Source organism: Ciconia boyciana, chromosome 2 (genome assembly GCF_034638445.1).
Source record: "Ciconia boyciana chromosome 2, ASM3463844v1, whole genome shotgun sequence".
Lineage (NCBI taxonomy): Eukaryota > Metazoa > Chordata > Aves > Ciconiiformes > Ciconiidae > Ciconia > Ciconia boyciana.
The window spans coordinates 46,659,478-46,673,389 of NC_132935.1; the positions used below are offsets into that span (position 1 = coordinate 46,659,478).

Here is a 13,912-nt window from a genome sequence, read left to right on the forward strand (position 1 = left end):
TTATTTTTCCTTATTGACTACCTCACCAAATGCACTTCCCTATAATTAATACGCTACTTTTAACAGCCTTAAAACATTGACTTCTTGGAAAATGAACACATAGAAGCATGACAAATGCTTGCATGACTTGACACAGAGCATAAAACCTACATCATAGACAAGGAACATAATAACGTATGGTAATAAGGCATCTTTTAACATTTTAATTTTCACCTGCACTTGCCTACAACAAGTATTCAACTCAAAATGCAGATCTAGAGAGATGGTTATCTATTACTACTACTAGCTCAATTGGTATATTTGTAAAGAGCTTCCTATCGCACAAGTTCTCCTTCCGGTATCTGTCAGAAAGTTGGAAAAATTACACCAACAGAACCAGCAGGGCCCCGGCCCGCCCCCCCCCCCCCCCCACCGGCCGTCTCCCGCCGCTACGAGCAGGAGGGCTGGCGCATGCGCAGCGCGCTCGCCCCGGGAAGCGGCGCTGCCCCGCCGCGGCCAGGCCGGCCGCTGCCGCCAGGGGGCGGCGAGGGCGAGGCCGTCCCGCCCACCGCCGGCCCGGGGAGCAGCGGGGCTCGGCCGGGAGGCGGCCTCCCCGCCCCAGTCCCGCAGCTGGGCTCCCTCACGGACCCGTCCCCGGGCCTCGTCTTCCGCCGCGCTCTGCCTGCTTCCCCAGTTCCTCCAACAGCCCCCTCCTCCTCCACAAACCCTCGCCCTCCGTATTCCCAAATCTCCCTGCCATCCACCCCTGTCTTCCGTCCCCTCCTTCCCCGAGCCTCCTTGCTGCTGCTTCTTCCCCTGATGAGCACACAACCTGAAGCACAGATGAGAGAAGTGTGATCAGGAGTCAGGGGAGGAATTGGAATGCTCTCAGCAGACAGCCTCAAACTTTAGCTCAACCATGACATGAAGGAGTTCGTAACAACTTGCACATGCATGTAGGTTTTTCAGGCTCAACCAAACCCAGGCTGAGTTCCACTTTACAACTTCCCCCTACTTATTATTTTAACAATATAAGTCTCTCAGGTATCTCTTTGAAACATAAACTTGCTACCATGTATGAAGTGATATGCCCAGCAAGAGAATTGGGACTCTGGTTCTCTGCAGGGTGAGAAGTTTACAAACTCTGATTTGACACTGCAGTGTGCACTCGTAGTAGTAGTTTGTTCTTGTGCTGTGTCAGCACTACACCAGACTGACTCTTTCCTAAGTTAAGCCACATTTCTCATTCCACAGCAGAACAGGAGGTGTTACTCATCCATCAAGCCCACATCAGGCCAAGGGGAAATCAAACCAGAGTGTGAGTGGAGGTAAGATTGCCACCTGACTGGTTTCTAACTGGCCTGGCTTGTTTTCACATCATCTTACTGGCTTCTGGTGACACTGAATCTGCTGGTTTATGTACATCAGCCCTGACATGTAATGGATGGCTTGGAGCTACTGTACGTAGACATTCAGTTTTTCCTGGAGCTGGCTGCTTTGGCAGGTGGCAACACAAAGTAGGAGTAACTGAAAGTAACCCACTGTCTTTACTCTGCAAGGCAGTATTCACCCACTGCTTGACATGCATGTTGATTTGCTACAGATTTCCTGACCATGCCAGCCACAAGAAAGTAGGAAGGCAGCGGAAGAAAGAATAATGGTATTCAGAAACAAACATAGTTAGTTGTCTGCTCTCTAAAAGCATGACCAGGACAAGTAAGAGTAGTAATCAGAAATAAAGCTGCTGTGGATTTATGGCCATCTCTAAGTTTAAGCCATGTTAGTTGCTTTTTTTTTATACTAAAGCTAGTCCTGCCAGTTAAAATAAATAAATTGTTTTTAGGGGGAGTGAATTATTGTATACTGTTTCCTAATGTTTGTAGAATATTTTAAAGATTAAAACCAGCATGAAATTGAATTTTTTTATACGGCAAAGATCTTTCCTCACTTAAGTGTTACAAATGCATCAATTTCTATGGCAGCTACCAGAACATACACAGAATATTCAGCATGTTTTCCATGTCGAAAACATCATGGAGAACATTACAGCTTTCTGTATCTCAAAAACTCCTTCAGAAAAAGTTAACTGAAACAACTGAACAACTACTGGTAACACAAAACTTAAGGAGACCTTTGAAAGGTGGTGTCAGCTGCATGTAACTCTCAAATCAGACTTACATTAAAAAAATTAAACCCAGAAGTGAAATCTTTGGATAGTTACAAGGAAAGCTACAAAAGCTTCAACCATATTTCTCACTTGGGGAAGCTTTATCTCAAGCATTCCATTTGTAGCAGAAACTGTGATACAAAATCCAACTGAAGTAAGGTACATGTGTTTTTCATGTGGTCTTGTTTATGCAGTATCAACCACCTTTGGACTCTCATTTGGGCCTAACAGCACCTGCTTCCTTGATCATCTGTAGGAATTTGGAGTAAGGTAGCCAACAAACACTAAGTATTCCATGGTAAAGGTCAATCACTTTTAGCAGCAATGACAAAGAGCATATTTAGACCAGGCATTCCTGAGTAACTTCCTGGTTGGGTACTGTTATTCTAAAATAAAGGGATTTTAAAAGTCACCTTATATTTGTCTTTATCTTCAGAAAAGATAAAGGTTTCCTCACATAAAGTTGTCTAGAGATGGCTACTATCAATTCAAATGCTACAATAATCTTAAATGACTGGTAAACAATTCAAAGTCTGCACTGATCTTGTTTCAGGTTAATGCCATTAACATCTTTTCTTAACCTTTTATTCAGTTGAGAAGTGTTGCAGTAGCTGTAATTTTACTAGCAACACTTAGCAAAAGGAGCAATCATGAGCTACAGAAAGGCATTAGCTTTATCATGAGAAAATCAGCTCAGCTCTTGCTGAAAGAGATTTTTGAATTCCTGTTTTTCATTTTTTACTTTTTTCAGGAAAAATATTTAGCAATATGTAAAGATAACAAACTTACTGATGTACAGGAAATGAGCTATCCCCAAAGCATTCAGAGACTCCAAGGTACTGACAAAGAAGGGAGCAAGCTGGAGCAGCTGATCCTACACAACTTCACCAAACCTGCCAGCAGGACAGATTAAAAGTGGGTTTTCTCATCCTCTAGTGAAACTATCTTTTCTTGCTAGCAGTTAACCTGATGTTTGGTGTTGAAGGTTCAAAGTCCAAGATTTTTTTTGTACAACAGGAGAAGCTTTTACAGTTGCAAACCAGTCTGAAGTTTTTAAGAAAAAAGAAAATAACAGATTAGGATATATTGTATATTCAAGTTAAGAGTCATACTCTGAAGTACTAGAAGATACCAAGAATGTGGTTGCAAGGTAAGAATTCTGTCCTCCTTAAACACAGATCAATATACACATTTTTAATTACTTTTTCCAACCTCCACCCTCAAAGCAATACCTAGGAAAATGCATGAGCATAAACCTAATTATTAATCCACATCCTGAAAAAAAAAACCATTTAGGTTCATTTAAAGGCATACACACTCAGCTGTTATTCCTGCAACTTACAGCCACTGCATCTGGGAAACCTAGGACAAAATCCACTCTTTCAACCTTGCCTTCTCCCCTCAATGATACAGAAGCTAATTTTAGCACCGGGTGGCTCAGGAGGGAACACCAGAGCTGGCCACCAGGCAGGCTCACCGCACAGGCTTTTCTTTTGAAGACTTACCTGCCATCCCAATGACAGCCTCAAGAACTAGGAGGGGACCGAGCTACAACATTTCCATACTCACACAACAGAAAACCGCCCAAGCCAGTCTCTTTACCGCGCCACCTATATTTGAAGAAAAAAAAGGCGGGGGGGGAGGTGGAAGCACACGCCGCCGCAGAAGGTTCTAGCACTGGGCGGGGAGCGGGGCGGTGCCGCGCCCGGGAAGCGCAGAGTGAAGGCCAGGCCTGAGGGGGCGGGAAGGCGGGAACCTGCGGGCCGGGGGCAACTGTGTGGAGGTTGCTGTCAACCTGAGCGAGTCCGGGCTGAGAGCATCGAAAGACAAAGCTGGCGGAGGAGGTTTGTTTGCAGTCTTTTAGTCAGGGGTTTTCTGGTCGTGATGGTGGTCTTAGTGGGTCTCACGAAATCAAGTTTTGAGGTCATGGGGGTGCTTGCTTGAAGGAGGAGGTGCAGCGGGTGGTGCTGTTCCTCAGGAGAGGGAGTGGTTTTGTGGGTTCTTCTGGGGCACTTCCTACTACTGTACTGTGCTACCATGATTCAGGCTCTAGCTTTCCTTCGATCACTCTCAATACCTGCTACAACACCAATCTTACATTGTATTAGTAAAAATGTAATAGGTGTTGTTTTCTTTCTCTTCTGATGCTGTTAAGCCAGAGTTCACTCCGAGTGTATCATTGAGACCAAGAAGGAAGTGGAAGAATCAAATCGGAGGATAACATGCGTTGAAGAACTTGTTGAAGTGGGTGCTAACTTAAACTTTCTGTGTTTTTAATTCAGCTTGGTTGTGATGCCTTTGTGCTATACCTGTGCTTTGAGTACGCTTGTAAGCAGGTAGCTTCATCAGTGAATGCAGCTCTTCTACTGATAGGTCTGGTTTCCCTGTTCTAATTCTAAAATGACTGTTTGCTATGGTGGTGTATGAATTAAAAAAAGACAAGTGCTCAGATTTTCATACGGACCTAAGTAATCAGGTGCTAAACATACACTGAATTTCAGTGAGTTCTGTGTACCTTAAACCGCTAATTTTTGAACATTGCGGCCAAACATATTTTTCAGATCATTCTATATAAGCAGTTCCTCAGGTCTTTTTCTGTTTTGTTTATTTGGATGAGATTATTGTTCTTAAAACTACTGTATTATTCTGGAGAAATTCTCATTTAGTGAGTAGATAGTTCTCTTCCTTAGTAAAATCCACACGATGTAGGAATCTTAATCTTCTTCAGTCTTCTTCTAAACTAGGGAAATATTCGTCACCAAAAGTGAAAGATGGATAAAAATCTGAAAGATAAATAAATGGCCCAGTGTTTTGTGGGAATCGATGGCTCTGCAGAGCCTCTAAAGGAACATGAGGAAAATACGGTATGTGCTGTTTAGTGATAGCTGATTAGCCAGCTGGCCTGCACAGAGCTCAGAGCGTAACCAGCACACATTCTCTCCTTTCTGGAGTTACAGGGAATGTGGAGAAAATTTGGATTGTTACAGTGGTGATTTAGAAGACAAAGGTTGCAAATCCATTTGGATTCAGGAATAGTCATTCTCACTGCTTTTGTAACAACCTTTTTTTGACTATTATTAAACAGTTTGTTTGGAAGGTGTATCTGAAGCTAGATAGTATGTAAAATGAATAGTACAGTTTTTCTATATTGCCATCTTAGTTAGTTCAAGGAGGGCATTGTGCACGAGCCCTATGATGTTGAAACTTTTTTGAAACCTTCATGAAGTTGGTAGAGATGTCACGTCTTCCAAAAAAAATCAGAGAAGGAAGTTGTGATGTGAATATGGCCATTTTCCTAAAAAATAAACAAAAATGCATATTCGTCTTAATATATGACTTACTGTTTCCCCATCTGGAAAGAGAATGAAATCTTTGCCAATCTGGAAGCCTTATGATTATCTGGACAGAAATTTAAAACCCATTGATGCTTTTAGAGAAAGAGAATAACTCAGATGTCTTCCTCAGTACTTCAACTTTCCTCTCAAGTTTGGCATGTTACGGGTTCAAATCATGGTGGTGGTTTTTGTGTGGTCCAGGTAGACATCCCAAAGAGTAGCGTAAAAGAGTAGTCTGATCTCCTTCTGAGCTGAAATCTGAGCTCACTGCCTCCTTAGCACTACATTAACTTAAATGCCAATCTGGTAAATACACACAAAAAATATTAGGTTTTGTACTTCTTACAAAAGCAGTATATTTAATATAAATTATTCGGGCCCTTGCAAGCTTCTGTTATGGCTGCTAATGCTAACTGAAGTTACTTAGGTTGCCTGGCTAAGCTGTTTCCAACATTGATTCTCTGATCAATATTACAGCATTTTGTACTGATACGTTACCTCCCAGATGGACTCTATTGATTTTCCTTAAACAAGATAATAGCAGTGGCAAATATTACTAAAAGCAGCAAATCTTTCTAGGTTTTTTTTTGTTGGGTTTTTTTGGTTCATTAGTTGTTTGGGGTTTTTTTAGCATGTTTTTGTCTTGTGGTTTGAGTACAAAATGATGAATGGTGGTAAAATGGAGGCAAAATTTTGTGAGCAATCAATAAAAGCTTCATTAACAAATAAAGTTTTACTCTTGTTGTGGCCATTAAGAACAGAAATAGTTGTGGGAGGAGGTTTTCTTCTGACTCATGACAGACCTGCTGTGTGGCTCTTTGTGTGATTTACAGTACTGGTTTTTTGTTTTATTTTGTTTTGTTTTGCCCAAAGGAGGTTGTTGATTTTGTTGCCCAATTTGATACTGATTTTCCATGAAATTATTTCTGAGGTCCAGAACACATTTCCTTCAATGCTTTAAATACAGATCTGGATACAGAACTGGAGACATGTTTATTTGTTTAATTTTAATGTTAAATCTATCGGCTTGAAGGTTAGGCTATTTAAAAGAATGAATTGAACATACTGTAGCTGTCCTTAGGTTATTTTGTCACTGCTTAATTTATAGTTAGTTCTGGGTTTTGTTTGATTTTAAGTACATTTTCCCCTATTCGCTGTGTTAAAGCCTTAAGACTACCAGCACTTAGCAACAAATTAAAAAGTTTCATAGGCAACAGTACTTGCGAGTTTGTGTGCAGTTGTAAGCCTGCTTGGGGCTTCCCTTAATTAAGCCCTGTAGATGTGCTTTACCATTCAAAACCTGGCATGATGAAACCCGGTTCCCGTCTGGGCTGTGTTCATACAAGCCTAACGCAAACACAATTAGAAGGGTTCTGTTTGTTTGTTTTACAACGTAGGTGTTTTTAAGACTTAGGTGTATTTTATTCTGCAAGAATTACTAGGAAAAAAACAACAACCAACCAACCACAAATGAAAATCTATAGTTGGTTTCGTTTTTTTTGTTTTTTAAATTGCTTTGAAAGACAAAGCTTGGAGTTACGTATTCCTGTTTGGAGGAAAATCATGCTTTTTGTCTGTGAGTGATTTTAGATCACCTATTTTTGTCAATCGTACAGAGAGCAGAAGGCATTCTGACTAAAACAAGGTAAAATATTGAGTGGAATTTTTAGTAATCAAGCCAAGTCATTTAAAGCTAGTTTGTTTCTGTAGTGTACTGAAATGTATAGTGCCGTAACTGTAGCATAACTCTGAGTCACTTTTGAAAGTGGGATTTAGTCACTCTGGTGCTCTGGAATGTTTTCATCATAACTAAGTGCTGTGTTTCTAGTTACTGTATGACTAAGCAAATGAACTTCTGGATGTTTCAAAGATCTTGGTGCAAAAATCCAACTGGTCATGTGAAGACATCACAGAGTAGGAGTAGTAGCAAGCTGGCTTACTTTGCCAGACATATTGACTAGTGGGGCTTTCAGTCAGCGAGTTGCTGAAATGTCTATGGTATCTGCAGAATAATTCCTGCTGTAAGAACTTAATTATCTTCTGCAAATTAATTTCAGATGCTTCTTTCCACATTGACTAGGTTTTAATACGAGAGGGAGAAACATTTTTTCCCAAAGCCAGCTGTTTCAGAGTGAGGGAGCAGGTAACAAGGTACTGGAGTTTGTTAATGGGAGAGTGTGTACAGCACTTTTGGTATGGGAATTTGGGATTAGACCAGTGGTCCTCATCAAGTAGTGAGGGAATTGGCATCTTGGGTGCTGCAGCAGCATTTGACAATTTCAGAAAGTGCAGTTAGCCTTAGTGATTTATAACTAATGGGATTGCTAGCTTGTGAATTGTATCTCTTCTTTCTCTGGTCAATGAGAATTAGCATCTTACTTCTTCTCCTTCACCTCTTTGGTTCTCCTACCATCTCTGGAAGATTCTGTTCTCTGTTCCTTTTGTTATGATAATTGTTTTACTCTTCCTAAAATAATAACATTCCCAGAGTACCTTTGGATTTTAAAAAATGGATTTGTCTTAAAACTGCTGCTGTTGTTTTATCTTAAAAGTGAATTTGCAACTGCAGTCCTAGTTGGGCTTCCCTTAGTTAAGCTGTTTAGGGGCTTTCTGTGCTGTCTTTTGAAGCACTGCATATTCTGAGCCACATCGTGCTGTGAGGTTCATGAACTCTGTTGTCAATGTTTAAGAGTTCTGTGCACATGGTGTTCAGAAATTACAGATACCATGATGGGCAAAGGAAAAAGAAGAAGGAAGGGACATGTATTGCTAAAGGATGATGTAGGTTGCTTAGACAAGCAAGCCAAAGGTTCAGAAAAAAACACAAGTTCAGAAATTGTCTTATGCTGTGAATGGAACTTGCAAGAAAAGTAATGAGAGTGGTGTTGCATTAGAAAGCCAGAAGTATCTTCACAGAGTATCCCCATCCTTTCTACAGTTAGAACTTTCTACAGTAGTAAACCATTCATGTACACCATTCATACGTGTACAAATGTAAACTTGAGATGTTCTGCTTTAAATGTTTTTCTGCTAACACCTTTTTTCCTCCCTTTTGGAGATTCTGCTAGTCCTAATGCCACAGTACCATGCTCTCTGGGATCTTCCAGAGCCAAAAAAAAAAAAAGTTTCAGTAATGCATTTGAAAGTCAGATCTAAGTTGGAAGAGCAGAACAGCAAGAAGCTTAATTCTCAGGGTTGAACAGGTCAGAAAGTCTGGAGGAAATGCCATACAAATAGTTGTTTCTGTGTTAAAGTTAGGATGGTCAAGTATTTTTAAAGCATGATTACATACAGATTGACTTCAAGGGATTTGGTACTGTGTACTAAACCTCCACTGTCTCTGAATCTGTAACTTTTGGTTATGGCTAAGTACTGAGTTGTTGACTGCAGAGGACTTCCACAGGCGTCCTTGTTGAATTATATATGGCACGGCAAAAACTGTATACAGAGGATTACTTCGGATGTATTTTTTTAATATCTGTCTCAGCAAAATCTTCTAAAATTTGATACTCTGGTTTATTTCATGGACACAAATATGATCCCAGTTATAAAAAATCACATATCTATTATTCAGATATTAACCTAGATGTCCTGCAAAGACTGGAATTTGGTTATGGTACTTCCTGAAATCACTGAGTCCTTGGAGAGGAGAGAATTGAAAGATCTTTATATGTCAGTGTGATTCGTGTGTCTTAAAGGATCTCGGGCAAATCAAGGAAGAAACTGCAAGAGAGTTGTTTTTAAAGTTATTTAATAAATTTAATTTCAGATATTCTTTTTCCAGAAAGGCAAAGAGGTAGTACATTTACAATATTAAATAAAAGTTCACAATTCTCTCTTGCCTTTTTTTTTTTTTTCAGAATCAAAGCAAAAGAAAGTCCCAGACTATTACAAGATTTCTGAAGGGTTCACTCAAATTCCCCTTTCTCTTTTTACAGGGAAAAGAAACGATTCCCCATGGTTCCTTTTCTTAGGGTTTTAACAAAGTCAGTTGCATGTCTTTCCATTACTGCCTCCCATTTCTTCTTTTTATCCATTTCAGCATTATTTTCTGACTAATTAACAGTTAGTTGACCACTGATTAATAACACACACAAACTATGATTGTTTCCAGCACTTTGAATCAGCAGCTATTTGCACAAATCTAACTATGGCTGGGTATGGCCTCGATCCTCCAAGTTAAACGACAATATGTAGAGATTGAGGAAGTAAGAAACTGAAACATATGAAGCGTGTTGATACTTGTTTATTGTGATATGTCAGTCACATTAGGTCAACAAATCTGCATGTTCTAGTTCTAGCAAAGTAGATCTCTTTTGCTTGCTTTGTTTGTATTTTATGATAGTGTGAAATCGTAGAGTTACTTTTTTTTTCTCTAAATGCCACTTTGAAAGGGAGAAGACTAGTACATATTGCAATTTCATCATAGCCATGATTTTTTTTTATATTTTAATTATGTATTCTTGATTTTTATATGTATGTATGAGTATGTGTGTCTATCTGGTGACATAGTCACACCTTAAAAATTCCTGAGATATATTGATAGATAATGTGAACTATTACTTTATTTCCCATTGTTCCATTCGCCTGGGTGCCTTTTTTTTTTTTCCCCTTTGTATAACTTGGGCCCAGAACTCCATTGCCACAAGAGAAAGAACTGGAAGAAGTCTGTCTATTCAGTCACATCTATTACATTGTAAAATGTGGAAATGGGTAAAGACATTTAGCTGATGCTTTTCCACCTAGGGATTATAAATAGGAAAAATCTGTTTTAGAAAAACATAATCTTTAAATATATCCAGATTTCTCTAAACAGTCATAATTGTTTGGTGTGAACATAAATCTACAGTTGCTTGGAAGCACAGACCTTCTGTTATCCAGATGCAAGTCAGCTGAATAAAACATGTTGTTACATCAAGGAGTCCAGATTTCATGTTAAGCAAAATTCCCACTAAGGTTGTCAAAAGCAGTGTACTTTAAGAAAGACGTAATTGTTTCTGTATTTCACTGGAAAGTTGTGTTCTGTTACTGCCTACCAGAAACTTCGGTAGGGGATTAGAACACAAGCAGTTTGCTCTGACTGCCCAGCTACCACTGTGATACTTGGGTAGAAAAACAATTTGATTTTTGGTAGAAAGTTTTGTTTGTGCTTGAAACAGCAGATCAAATTTCAATATAATTTGTAGAAAGCTGTTCTGTCAGTGAGAAACGCAAAAGTAGGAAGGGACAGTAAACAGAGAGTTTATTTCACAGGGGGAATTAGCTCAAATGGTAGAGCGCTCGCTTAGCATGCGAGAGGTAGCGGGATCGATGCCCGCATTCTCCATTTGCTACTTACAAGTGTTGCCTTTTATTGCCACTGTGAACTTTTATCGCAACTTCATTTTTTCAGTTATCAGTTGTAATTTTTTTGCTGTTTTGGAAAAGAACAGCTTGTAAACTTCTGTTTTGTCTAAAATCAGGGTAACTGCCTGCACAAAAAAGAAGGAAATTCCTGTTGATGGGTTTTAAAGAATGAAGCAAAAGCACACTGACAGATACCACTATTTCTTCTGATTTTTGTCTGTGATATGGTTTTAGTGCCCTGTATATACTACCTTATGTTGCTTTTTAAAATTTAGATGCGTTTTTCTGTAGCAGTCCTGTAAGGATTAAAATTAATCAATTTTAAGAAGCACATGCACAATATGAATGATTTAAGTTGTTAATGTTGATCAAAGATGAGCATTTTTTTAAAAGTGCAAATTATTTTCTTACATTGGGTTGAGGAAGAAACTGAGTGAAATTGTGAGAGACTGAATGGCAGTTGAAGCTCAGGTTAGGAACATTTGGAACAACTACATACTTTTACATCTTCTTATAGACAGTTTCACTAACTTTTCATATAAAAACAAACAAACAAAAATGCTCACATTAAAATTCAGTGCACTTGTAAGGGACAGAAGTGAGTTTTATTTCCTGTATTACAGAATAACAACATTAGTATTAGATGCTTTTGTGAAGAAATAATTTTTCAGAGAGTTCACAAGTGTAGTCTGCTAATTGATATTTTTTTTCCTGTTTTATTTGCTGTAGGAAATGGCATATATTACTAGCTATATATTTTCTTTCACAAACCTGAACAATTTATGGAAGAAAATCTTATGCTACCATCGATACTCAGTCTCTCAAAACACTGGAGAATGCGGGCATCGATCCCGCTACCTCTCGCATGCTAAGCGAGCGCTCTACCATTTGAGCTAATTCCCCTTGCTTGATAACATGAAGGGCAGATTTACTTCTGCTGAATCATAGCTTGGCTGCTGTATTTATAACAACTTTGTTGAGTCAGTCTGCTTATTTAATAACACTGAATCATCACTGTATTTATGTGGAAGGCCTGTTAGCGGAAAGTCAGAATACTCACCTGACATGAGAAGCAGTAGTACTGATGCATTTTCTGCTATGTTCCTTTGATAAAACAATACTTACTTTCCTGAACAAAGCCTCCTCTAGTGTTTATTCAGAAAGGAAGAAGAACTATTTTTTTACCTCTCTTACAAGGCAGATACCAAAAGACTTGTAAACCTAGAAAATATACTGTTCGAAGTCACTGAAGGGCAATGAGATTTTTCTTTGCCTTATTTTTCAAGTCTTTTTATTTTCTTTTCCAACTTTCTTTTCTAATTATCTGTATGTACATAAAGTATTCATGTATATCTTCCTAAGTTATATTCTAGGTACGTCTACCTTTTTGTATTGACTTTGTTGATTCAGTTAAAATAGTATTGCATCGGAAATATATGGGGTTACTAAAAACATTTCAGAAATATAGAAATTCAAGTGTAGTCATACTAACTAACTTTGCAGTGAGAAGCACATTGGCAAAGTTCTATTTGCAGGTTATTAAATCAAGGAATGCTTTCTGGATTTAAAGAACAAAAATGTAGTTTACAGTGAGAATGGTTGCACTGATACACTATGAAACACAAAGGCAATGAAAATGATATAATGAAAGATTTCTCACTTGTTTTTTAAATGCAGAAAAGTAAGTTCTGCTAGTAAGGTAAAACATGTGCAGTAATCCAAAAAGACACGTGCTAGTGGTTTTCTCTAATGGATTTCACTGGATTAGAGCATCTAGTCAAAAGAAAACAGATTACAAAATTAAGCATCAGCTAGTTACAACTTGTCTAAAATAAGGTAGTACTTCAAATCTAGCACAATCCAGATTCAGGCCAAGATGTGAAACTAAAACTGCAGTATCGCTGCAAATATTCTCCTAGAATTTAAGTATTTCTCCTGCCTTACCTCAGTCTCTGCACAACATTAAATAAAGATTTGTCCTTACTATTTCTTGCAGTATACTGTAACTGACTTTATCTACCTCACTGGAGTAAACTGGAGGGGAAAAACAAATAAGCAAAAGTGACTTCAGTCCTTCTCACAGGCACACATCTTAGGCTCAGTGATGGCCCACTGCATGTCTGCAGCTGGGGTCTTTCCCATATTGTATTTCACAAGGTTCAGCTCTATGTACAGTTTTCTTTATTTACCCTGTGCAGTCTGAGTCAGTATGAAAATGGTGATTACCTCTCCCTGTTTTTCACCCCCAAATCTCACTCTGCTGCTACTGAAAAGGCCTAAAGCTTGGACAGTTCAGCTCACAGAAAAACAGTTGATTTGATGCTAAAGTCAGATAAAGGTGAGGAAAGACCTCAGCAATAGTACTGTTTTCAGTGATTAAAATGTGTATTTCATATAATTGGCAGCCCATTATTTTGTGATCTTGAATTGGTTGTGATTGCTAAGTTTTAATGTAAGATAGTGAGTAAAACCTTCTAATTTCTCCACTTGATTGGGAGAACTTCCTTACCTACATAGCTGAAAATAACCTGACCTTCTTAATTGCATTTTTTCATTTGTCTAGGGTATTTCAGCTGTGAAGGCTTTGCATCCACATCCTTGCATTTAACACAGATCACTTTGATGCATCTCTTTGGCAACACTAATGTAAACTGATATAAGCTAATTTAATCAGGTTTGACTTTTGCTTTCTGAGATGGTCTTAGGGGATGTCAGGGCAAATGCGAGTTTTTGTATTATCTTCAAGCTGCTCCACTCGTTGTCTGGATGTGACTTCCTTCAACACAGAAGAAACAGCTGCCCTCTTCAAAGAAGGATAAATCTAGTGCGAGTTCGGTGGCACTAAAAGGCTGCAGGTTGTGAGTTTGTCATTTAAGTTAGCATGAAGTGCCTTATCACATTACTCAGGGAGTTTGTCATCTTGGGCAAAAAAATAGACAAGCTCAAGGTCAAATGCTAGTAAGTGTTCTGAACAGCTGCCCTGGGGTTACTACCCATGGTAAAGGAGCAGAGTCAGTACCTGGAAGGCAGTTTGCATTTGTGGTTATTGAAATCTATGGTTACAGGAAAAAACTGAGTATTGTGG

At 38.9% G+C, this 13,912-nt stretch overlaps 2 non-coding genes across 2 annotated transcripts; one reads left to right on the forward strand and one right to left on the reverse strand.

The window, feature by feature from the left end:
- The first annotated feature begins 10,734 nt into the window (after nt 1-10,734).
- TRNAA-AGC (transfer RNA alanine (anticodon AGC)) lies at nt 10,735-10,807 on the forward strand. Its single transcript has one exon. It is a non-coding gene; the product is annotated as a tRNA-Ala (tRNA).
- Nucleotides 10,808-11,657: 850 nt separating this feature from the next.
- Nucleotides 11,658-11,730, reverse strand: TRNAA-AGC (transfer RNA alanine (anticodon AGC)). The gene has a single exon. It is a non-coding gene; the product is annotated as a tRNA-Ala (tRNA).
- Between the last annotated feature and the right edge of the window lie 2,182 nt (nt 11,731-13,912).